The following is an 11,692-nucleotide window of genomic DNA, read 5'->3' on the forward strand; positions in this document are numbered from 1 at the left end:
CAGGCATGTTCACTGAAACCTAATCAATATACCAATCCCTGTCTGGGATCCAGTGGGAGCCAGTGGCGTCCTTGGGTGTATTCTCCAGGAACCAAACAGACACAAATAGGCCGAAACGGGAGTGACTAACCTGAACTTGTCCAATAAGAAACACTCCTTTTCTTTGCAAAACGTTTCTGTTGCAAAACGTTTTGCTACGGTTTGCTATGGTGTGCACTGATGAATACACCCCTAGTTTAAAAACTCAAACAAGCTTCAATGTGCCTTTAAAGGGAAGGGATTATGAAAAATAATAGGTTGTTGTTGTTTTTGTTGTTGCAATAAGTCCATGTTTCTTTCAATCTTAAAGCCCCAATTGCTTGCAGCTTGGTAGTGTAAATCAACTATTGACCCTGAGTTGGAAATGAATTGGGAACTATTTACACTACATGAGCACTGTGCTAGTTTGTTTCTAGGAACAGGGGAGGTGCTGCACTGCAGGCTATTGTTTGTACATGTCAAATTATAACACCACACTTTTCGCATTGGTGGTAAATTGAATTCCCCTGAATGTCAGGTGTAGGGATTCAATGTAGCTAAAATATCTACTGAGTGTTTTTTTCTTTAAGTAATTAGATTTTTCCAAGAGCAACCTCCTAAAAGCTATCATGGGGTGACAGTTGCAAGTGGATGAAAAACCTTGTCCCTGTTGGAATACTTTTAAAATGGCTGATATAATGTGACTGATTTGGTGGATTGCTTTCATGATCTAACAATCATGTTAGATCAGGAAGGATGGGGAGAAAGATACCTGATATGTCAGAGAGGAGGAAGAAATCTTGGGATGACTGTTAGGATAAGAGGAACACACACACACATAGGCACGCACACACGCATGAGCACACGCATGAGCACACACACACACACACACACACACACACACACACACTGCATTCACTCCTCTGTTGAAGTCAAGACAACCTAAGTGATCCAAAGGACATCCTCTCGGCTCCACTTCATGCGATGATGTCACCATGAGATGATGTCACCACCACAACATGCTATCATTGTCTATGAATAAGGGAGCAAGAGTCTTGCCCTCCCTTAGCCTTTCCTGTATCTCTAGTCTGAGTGTCTAACACCAACCCCTCCCTCACCCTCATCCTCATCCACACCCAGCCACAATCAGATGGAGAAACAGAAATAACAACTGAGGGAGGAGAAGAGGATGTAGAGGTGAAAGATAGAGGTACACAGAGAGAGAGATGGAGTGGCATTCTATTCTAATGTGCCGCTTATCAAACACCATTTTTGTTTATACTCTATCTTTCCTTTATCTTATCTTCCCTTCATCTCTCCTTATTTCCGGACCCAGGAGATCTGATGAAGATGAAGCCAGTCAGTGTGGTGGTGGTGCTGAGCTTGCTGCTCTGCTCAGGTATGTCATTAAGCCCAGAGATGTAAGACCAGATATGAGAAGGTCACATGAGATAATACTTTATTGAGGCCCAAAGGGGGAATGTGATGGTAGCAGTCATCCATCTCTGATTCAGTTGAGTTATGTGGAGCTGTCCAGAGTAGTGTGTGTGTCCAGAGTAGTGTGTGTGTCCAGAGGAGTGTGTGTGTCCGGAGTAGTGTGTGTGTCCAGAGTAGTGTGTGTGTCCAGAGTAGTGTGTGTGTCCAGAGTAGTGTGTGCAGGTTCAGTGTGTGGAATAATCCACCAGGAGGAGTAAGAGATTGACAGAGACACAACCCTCATTTTTGTTTCTTATGGGTCCTTAAGACACAGCATAGTTATTGGTCATATATCTAACGAATCTGATGAATTTAATTTATATGCATAAATATGAAATAACACCAACCTCTTTTCTCTTTGTCCATAGCTCTGTCGGCCCCTTTGAAAGGTAAGCATCCCTGCCATCTGTTATAAATGCATCATTAGTTATGATATAGTACTAAGCTTTGTGATGCGTTTCTGTGGAAATGTTAAAGATACCCTCCCACCACCTCCCAGGTAAAGAAGACTCCCAGCAGACCATGTTCTTTGGGGAGGACTTCCATCTGCGGCTGCCCTCCCTGGCTGCAGAGGTTTTGTTCCGGCCCAGCAATGCCCCGGCGGGGGCCGAGGTGGTCATGATGCAGGGTAGGTCCGTGGTCAATAAACGTGCCAAGCTCAACAGTCAGCTCAGTCACCTGATCCTAGAGAACGTGGGCGAGGAGGACGAGGGGACGTACACGGTGAAGAACAACGAACAGCCAGAAGAGGTCCGACGCATCACACTCATCGTCAGAGGTATGGGGTCTGAGTGTGTGTTTGAAGTAGGAAAGTTTCTCTCTGGGAGGAGTGTTGGAAGTAGGAAAGTTTCTCTCTGGGAGGAGGGTTGGAAGTAGGAAAGTTTCTCTCTGGGAGGAGGGTTGGAAGTAGGAAAGTTTCTCTCTGGGAGGAGGGTTGGAAGTAGGAAAGTTGCTATCTGGGAGGGGGGTTGGAAGTAGGAAAGTTGCTATCTGGGAGGGGGGTTGGAAGTAGGAAAGTTGCTATCTGGGAGGGGGGTTGGACATAGGAAAGTTGCTCTCTGGTAGGAGGGTTGGAAGTAGGAAAGTTGCTCTCTGGGAGGAGGGTTGGAAGTAGGAAAGTTGCTATCTGGGAGGGGGGTTGGAAGTAGGAAAGTTGCTATCTGGGAGGAGGGTTGAAAGTAGGAAAGTTGCTCTCTGGGAGGAGGGTTGGAAGTAGGAAAGTTGCTATCTGGGAGGGGGGTTGGAAGAAGGAAAGTTGCTCTCTGGGAGGGGGGTTGGAAGAAGGAAAGTTGCTCTCTGGGAGGAGGGTTGAAAGTAGGAAAGTTGCTCTCTGGGAGGGGGGTTGGAAGAAGGAAAGTTGCTCTCTGGGAGGGGGGTTGGAAGAAGGAAAGTTGCTCTCTGGGAGGGGGGTTGGAAGAAGGAAAGTTGCTCTCTGGGAGGGGGGTTGGAAGTAGGAAAGTTGCTCTCTGGGAGGGGGGTTGGAAGAAGGAAAGTTGCTCTCTGGGAGGGGGGTTGGACGGTTGGAAGATCTTCATCGTCAGACACCATAGTCTGCATCCACATGGGCTCTGGTCAAAAGTACTAAATAGGTAATAGGGTACCATTTGGGACGCAGCCATACTGAGCTTTTTCCATTGAGTCTTGGAGTCTTGGCTCAGTCTAAATCCTTAGGACTAAATTGATACTGGCGTTCTCTCTCAAACATGCTGCCCTGCCACCGTAGCAGTGTGTGCTTCAAACCATCTGTCTGTCTCAGTCTAGACACAGCTTGTTCCTGCTCATTCCATGGTTTAATCATGCTGTCACTTAGGTCAACAGGCCAAGCCTTTTACATCTACACATGAGCAATGCTGTATTAGTGTGGTACAGCCCTGTTGGCTAGCGCAGCAGCAAAGTTCTGAACAGCACTAAGTATCTGAATGTAATGAGATGAGGAAGACATAGTCTACATCCCAAATGGAACCCTAATCCCTATACAGTGCACTACTTTTGACCAGGCCCCATATAGGGAATAGTGTGCCATTTGGCATGCAGTTACACAGTCAGAGAGGAAGGATGATTTGGTGATGCTGAGAAGACTGAGCTTTGCTCTGCATGGACTGGCGTTCCAAGCTGTCTATTCTGCAGTCACACTGCACGCAACAACTAATGGTTTTATGCCACGTCATTGACTTTGCAGTCGAGCATCAGAATGCTATATCAGTTGATGCAGTTGTCTGATATCAAATGATGCAGTTAACTGTGTGGAGCTAGCTAGCTGTGTGGAGCTGTGACAGCGCCATATGGAGTTAACAGTGTGTGGAGAGGAGGTGTGTGTGTAGTTAACAGCGTGTTGCATACACCAGGCAGTAATTATGCAGCTATTTAACCACCCCATCCGTCCATCCCTCCCATCCGTTCATCCCTGCTGTTTTTCTTCTATCTTTATCCTCCTTTTCTCTCTCTTGTTCTTCTCCTCTCTGTGCTCTGTCTCTGTCATTCTCTCTCATTCTTTTGTCTTTCCTTTCTGTTTCTCTCGCTCTGTTTCCTGATCTCTTGTCTCCCTCTCATTCCCCTTGTCCTCCCCTTTTATACCTTCATTTCTTTCTCTTGCTCTGTCTCTGTATCTAACTGTCCCTGCCTCTCCCACCCCTTTCTCTATCTTTTAGACTGTTCCAACGAGCAGAACATAAAGTATGGGGAGAACTACCACATCCAGCTGGCGGGGGTGGAGGCTCCCATCACCCTGGAGTACAGGCCCAGTGCTGTGGAGGCCAACCTGACCTCCAGGTACAGTTGTTTCTCTGTCAACATGTAAACTTCACTGCTTTCCTCAAAGGAGGATTTACTGTCTCATAACATTAAGTCTCCCATCAATATTGATTATCACGATGTAGTGGTTATAGCGATAATATTGTGATATCACGGTAGTATCATGATATCGCGATAATGTCACGGTATTGTGATGTTGTGATACTATTGTGGTTGTCATGATAGTATCATGGTTATCGCGATAGCATTATCAATATGATAATTATCATTACACCATCATTATATAATTATGTTATTCTGATCAATATCATGATTGTTGTGATAACAAGTTCTATTAAGGTTCTCCATTAACCCTAACCCTTCAGGCCGGGCCTGGTTCTGATGAGCCAAGGAGAGCTCTCCAGAGATGGGTACCAGGGGCGCCTGAGTGTCAACGAGCGCCGGGTCACCCTCAACGCCGTGACAGGCGCCGATGAGGGAAGCTACACAGTCAGAGACACTAACATGAAGATCATGAGGAAGGTCTGCCTAAATGTCAAAGGTACATTTGTTTTCATCCTCCCTATACCTTCTGTGTGCAACCTTTACCTTGGCTTTTCTACCTTTTTTATCCAACCTGCTGCAAATTCACTGTAACGTTAGTCATCAATGGGTTTAAAGATGGAATCCGCAGTAGGGGATCAGCGCCACTCTCCGTCCCACCACTTTTGTTATTGTTTGTGTTTTGCACAACGTGGTAAAACAATTGCAGTACATATTCTGCTCTTCTATCGCGCGTGCAATAATGTCAGAGGGAAAAAAACAGTGTTAGTTGTTTGCAGTAACTTCTTTGTTGTAATATCGCAAACAGAAGTGGCAGTTTCACCATTAAGGAGTCCAGCTTTAAGTGGATGTTATTTTCTGAAGTGAGTTATCCATTTTGCGTATTGTCTTCCAAAATGTTTTGTTTGTTTAATGCCCCCTCTCTCTTTCCCCCCTTCCTCTGGATCTTCTTCTCTTTCCGTCTCTTTATCCCTCTCTTCTTTTTGTCTCTCTCTTCCGTCTCTTCTCTCTCTTTCTCTCTCTCTCTCCCCCTCTCTCTCTCTCTCCCCCCTCTCTCTCTCTCTCTCTCTCTCTCTCTCTCTCTCTCTCTCTCTCTCTCTCTCTCTCTCTCTCCCTCCCTCTCTCCCTCTGTCTCTCAGACCACCAGAACTTTGTGAAGGTGCCGTACGCTGGCACCCTGAAGATCAACCTGATTTTGAATGCATCCATGGTGCGGCTGTTCTACACGCCCGACTACGACTTACAAACCAGACAGATCCTGAACGGGGGACAGTTAACGGTACTGATTTAAAATCACTCAAATTCTACCCTAACTCTACTCCCTATAGCGCACTGTGGGATGGTAAGAAGACATTATCACTTATACATGCTTATGAGAAGTCTTATAATGCATTATACCTGTTGGCTTGAAGTAAAGTGTTACCAAATATTTATATCCAAGTGATTTACTTTTATTTGCCAATAATAAAAATCGTCTTACAATGTTGAAGCAAAGTGATTGAACTTTTGAACCTAGCATGGCTCTTGGTTGATGATAGGTGCCAGCGGACCTGGATCTGGAGGGGCGGATCTCTCTGGATCCGTCTGTGGTTATTCTGGACCAGGTCAAGGCCAGCGACGCCGGACATTTCAGGGTCACGGACATACTGGGGTTTCCTGTGTCCAACGTCTACCTGGAAGTGGAGGGTGAGGAGAGGGGGATGGGGGAGGAGAACAGAGGAGAGGAGTAGGGAGGAGAGAGGGATGGGACGATGAAGGAGATGGAGAGGGGGATGGATGGGAGAAGAGTTGGCCAGTTCAGGGTCATCGACCAACTGGGAACCAACCGTGTGTCTTACGTCTATCTGGCGGTGGAGGGTGAGGAGAGGGGAGGGTCAGGGGTTGGAATGTCAATGATTTACTAACTGATAAAACCTGGGAAGAATGTATTAACATTCTCTCTCCTTTCCTCCCTTCACCTCTTTCTCCTCTCACGTGTCTGCTCCTTGCCCCCCTCTCCTCTCTCCCACTTCTATCTCCTCTCCCTTTATCTCTCTCTCCTCTCTGCATATCTCTCTCTTCTCCTCTTCTCCTCTGTCTCTCCCCTCTCTCCCCTTTGCCACACTCCCCCTCTATATCCTCTCCCTCCCCTCTTTCTCCCTTCTCCCTACTCTCCCTCCCCCTCCCCTCTCTCCTCCAGCCTACAAGCTGCCGTCCCTCTACGTGGCGATCATAGCACTGGTGGGCTTCCTGGTCTTCCTGCTGTTGGTGTGTCTGCTGTCCTGCCTGGTCAAGCAGAGGAAGAGGGCTGCCAAGGCCCGAGCAATCGAGAAGATTGCCCAGAACGCAGGCAAGGAGGACGAGGGAGATGCCTTCAGACAGGTACCACAGAGACAGAGACACTGGTGATGTCTCAAATGACACCCTGTTCCCTATATAATGCTCAGCACTCGACATAACATGTATGTGTGGTTTCCAGGTGGTGAAGAACATTACTCAGTTTGAGGAGTCAATAGCCCAGTCCATCGACATCACAGAGAAGTCTCAGAGCACTGAGGTGGACATTAAAGTAAGTATTAGTGACACAGTGGTTATTTCTGTAGACTTGAGGGAATTAATGAGAATAACGGAAGGGGAATTCTGTCTAAATAGCTGTTAAAATCTACTCTCCTGTCTTCACCCTGACCTCTCCACTCTGACCTCTGTGTGTTGACCGCAGGGTCTGGAAGTGTCGTCCAAGGAGGTGGCAGGTGGTAACCTGGAGACCAGCGACTCAGGGGTGGAGTTTAACACCACTGGCCTCCCATTGGACACTGACACTGATGTCCCCGACCAGATTCCAGAATCAGAGGCTGAGGCTGAGAGTGTTGCCTTCGTCCCAGAAACCAAGCCAAGCCCACCCCTGGTTACCAAACCGAGCCCGGTTCCCGAGATCAAGAAAATCTCTGAACCAGCTCCTGAACCAAAGTTGACCATAACCAAACCCGTTGAGACCAAACTCAGCCCAATCCCAAGCCCGGTCTCCAAGCAGGCTCCAAGCCCAATTGCCAAAACACCTGAACCAGCCAAAACTCCTGAATTTAAAACTCCTGAATTGAAAACTCCTGAATTGAAAACTCCTGATTTGAAAACTCCTGAACCGAAAACATCTGAATTGAAAACACCTGAACCAGCCAAAACACCTATTGCTGTGTCTCCAAGCCCGGTGTCCCCTAAGCCAACCCCACCCCTGACCCCTGTCTCCAAACCAACTACACCCCAGCCATCAACCCCCGAACCCCCCAAGCTGGTGACACCAGCCCCCGAACCCCCCAAGCCGGTGACACCAACCCCAGAATCCCCCAAGCCTGTGACACCAACTCCCGAACCCCCCAAGATGCTAACACCAACCCCGGAATCCCCCAAGCCTGTGACACCAACCCCGGAATCCCCCAAGCCTGTGACACCAATCCAGACTCCGACCCCAACCTCAATGCTGAGCCCTGAACCTGCTCCAACGACCAATGGCACACCCGAACCACCAATACCTGAATCCAAACCTGACACTGCTCCGGCCCCAGTGGGTCTGATCGAAAGTCCTGTCGCCAAGGCAACCCCTCCTAAAACCCCTGAGGTGGAGGTGACCGCCCCATGTAGTCCATCCCTTGAGGCCAAAACTGACGCCCCAGCTGAGGACAACACCGCCACCACCGCAACCTGAGAACAGCCCCTGCACCCCTCCAAGGGAAACCCCACAGATCCATTATTCTATCCTCCTCCACCACTGTAGACAGACAATCGAACACCCCCTTACCAAATAAGGAAGATATTACTGCTACTGTCGAGGCTGGGACTTAGATTTAACACTTCTAATGCTCAAACATGCTGTAGGTTGTTATGATAGCTAACTCACCTGTAACTAACACTAACGTTATCGTTGAGATACTTTTTTCAATTCACAGATACTATTCACAAGATATAATATAAGCAAACGAGTTCCGTTTTGTCAGACGTTTTAGTTGTTGTTGTTTATTTTTTAACTTTCTATGCTGCATACTCTTTTGTAGTGTGTAAACTAGAGCATGACTGCCAGTCTGCCAACAAAATCAGTTGCAGAGTTTACAAGTAAAATGTTAAACCTAGCTACTTTAGATATTTTTTATGTTCAGAGGTGTGCAGAATGGTTCCACACCCTTTTACATAGATATACGAACAACAGAATGGCAAGTGAACATGACCCAATCTAGTTCAACTACATCTATGACCATCTACTCCATTTGTGGACTGATAAAACCTTTGATGATGTCTGCTCTAATCTCAGCATGTGGAAAAACAGACCAAAACAAAAGCACGAACAGCTTGTAAATTTCCTACGGCCATTTTTTATCTCATATGATGAAACCAATTACATGATTTAACCCCCCCAAGGACTTATAAATGTGACTATGACATAATGTTCTCATCAAACTGGATGAATTTAAATCACCTTTCTATCAAACTGGACTGGATTCCTTCAATCTCCTTGTGACATTCTCTAGTAGTTTTCCTGAAACCTGGGAATCTGAGAATCTGGGAATCTGGACATTTTCCTGCTGATCCTCTGCCCTCCTATAGAAACATCTAGAGTGCTTGAATGATGAAACATCCGGATACAAAGGAGCATGGCATTATCCCAGCAACACTAACACCTGAATGCTGAACTCTAACATCGATACCTTCTGTTAAACTAAATCTAACTTTTGTTTAAAATGGATGTCTCCTGTGATTGCGCTCCCAACTACATGAGAGACTGTATTGGTTATAAGGTGTTGGCCAACTCTGACTGACTGTCCCAGTGGATCTCTAGAATCAGTTTAATCCAACAGAAAGAGCTTGTTTTGACCTCACCCCAGCACCTGAAGACCCCAAGGACACACCTCAGCACTTTAAGGAAGCCCCAGTGAATCTTGGGAAATGTAGTGCTGATTGTTATTGTGCTGACTACAACTATGAGAGTGGGAGAGGGAGAGGTGGAGGCGTCTGGTGAGTGATGTCATTGGCTTAGTCCTAACATTTAAAAAATTAATCCTCCCTTCTCTATGTTCTTCGTTCTGTCCTTCCTTCCTTCCTTCCTTCCTTCCTTCCTTCCTTCCTTCCTTCTTTACTCCCTCTTTTCCTTCCTCCCTTGCTTGCAGGAGGTAGTGAAGTATTATAGCATGGTTTCATCTGGCCGATAGATGTAGTTTTACTGTTGGTCCTACCACTTTACTTCTCATTTATAGATTATGGGTCAGCCGTTATATCCCATGATGATTTATTTATTTAAAAGTACAGTATGAAAGTATAGTCTTCCCTGAGATAATAGAACAAATCCATGTCAGACTGTTCCTTGCCTACACACATCTAAATGCATTACAGTCATCTATGAGCTACATACTGGAGGCCTTGAGCCAACTGTAGATGTGCTCCATGGCTCTGATGCATAGTATAGTGATCTCATAGTACAGTATACATGTAGTTATGGTTATTTGCTCCAGCCTAAATATTCACAAATAGGGTTAACCCACTAGCATCCATCCACAGTACTGGATATGATGTCAAGGCAAGGCATGGGTAGGTTGATGTGTTCTAATAGCCTACCCTTTTGCCATTTGTCTCTCTGACTGCCCTAAAAGGTCCTGCGAGAACTTCACTAACTATTAACTTACTGTACCACCATCTCCAGGACTGTGCCATGATGCCATCTGTCTTTAGTTGCTTGAAGCTATGTTGATCTAGCCTAGATTTACAGTGCAATAAGACTTTGATGGGGGTTAAAACTCCTGTAGCCGCTATGTGGTACAAGAGGAGGTGTGCAGATACATTTTGCTTGACAAAAGACATATCTCTACCTCAGTGTTTTAACTGACCATCGTGACAGACACCATGAAGGGTACATTGAGTTCAGTGGACTAAATCTAAAAGCATTTAGGATCTTTAAGAGAAGCACAAAGTGTTAAGTGAACCAACAAATCAATCAGTTGATGGAACACATAGTAAGTAGATCCATCTTCAACTTCAAACGATGGCCTTTCTCTTTCTAAACGCTTCCAGAATTCGAAGACGTTTTTTAATGCTAAAATTAATATGAGAATAAAATGAAAGTTAAAAGCCATATGATAAGAGATATATATGTTAATATGATAAATACAGTATATGAATCATGATGAAGTATGAATACTTTAGTGTTCGAGGTGCCTAAATGCTTTGCTATATTGTCATTCAACTGATGTAAGTGATGTAGGCATTTTAGTGATAAAAGGTCAAGGATTATGTAAAATTCTACAACTGGAGAAATTTGGCTCCACTCTCAATCTCAATCTCGATCTCAATGCTAATCAAGCTCTGTTGTGTGGAGCCGTAACACCCATTTAGGCAATACTAAAAGCAGTGTTTATCTGTTTCTGCACACACACACACACACACACACTCCCTAATGGCCCTGCTGACGAGGTTCAGCATTGTAAATATTGCATGTGTAAGGTTTAAAAAGTCTCCTCTCAAAGGTTGAATGTGTTCAGTGTATAGAATGGTTGTTGTATTATACTTGATTATATAAAAAAGCTAATCTAATGTCTCACCTGTGCAAAGCCTACATGCTGATTATTGAATATACTGTATACATACAAACTAATCTTCACTAACTTATCAAATCCTAACTTGATCAACTGAAAATGGTAACCACAACTGAATAACTGCATATTCTTCCACATCACAGATCTTCGAATAGATCTCTAGAATATTTTGATTGGATTCACTTTTATTATTACTATTTCAACCCTATGATGATAACACTCACAGTATAACACCCTTACATAACTTATATATATATATATAAAAAAGTATGATCTATGTCACTTTAAAGATAAAGATGTTTATTGCAGCATGTCCACATGATATTCATATTAGTTTTGTTTTATACAAGCCATCTGTGTGTGTGGACAGAGGATTGATCAGTCATAGTGTTATCTTCATCATGGCATTTGTGTGTGTGTGTGTGTGTGTGTGTGTGTGTGTGTGTGCGCGTGCGTTTGTGATCGTACCTGTGTCTGTGTGTGTGTGTGTGTGCGTGCGTTTGTGATCGTACCTGTGTGTGTGTGTGTGTGTTGTGCGTGCGTTTGTGATCGTACCTGTGTGTGTGTGTGTGTGTGTGTGTGTTGTGCGTGCGTGTGTTGTGTGCATGCATGCGTGCGTGCGTGTGACACATCATTTTGTATTGTGTCTAGGTATAAGTGTCTAGCCTATGTGTGTGCAATAAAAATAAAACAACTATTTCAGCTGTATGTCAATTAACATTTGTTTAGAAAACAAACTATCTGCGTTAGTCCAGCTCTGAGGTGCTCTACACGGGATGACTCTCATCTTTGTTTTAGTGCCTAAAATATGAAATCAAATATTCAATGGCTAGTCAGCCTATATTCTATAAATA

Source organism: Coregonus lavaretus, assembly GCF_964263955.1.
Source record: "Coregonus lavaretus genome assembly, chromosome: 3".
NCBI classification, from domain to species: Eukaryota; Metazoa; Chordata; class Actinopteri; order Salmoniformes; family Salmonidae; genus Coregonus; species Coregonus lavaretus.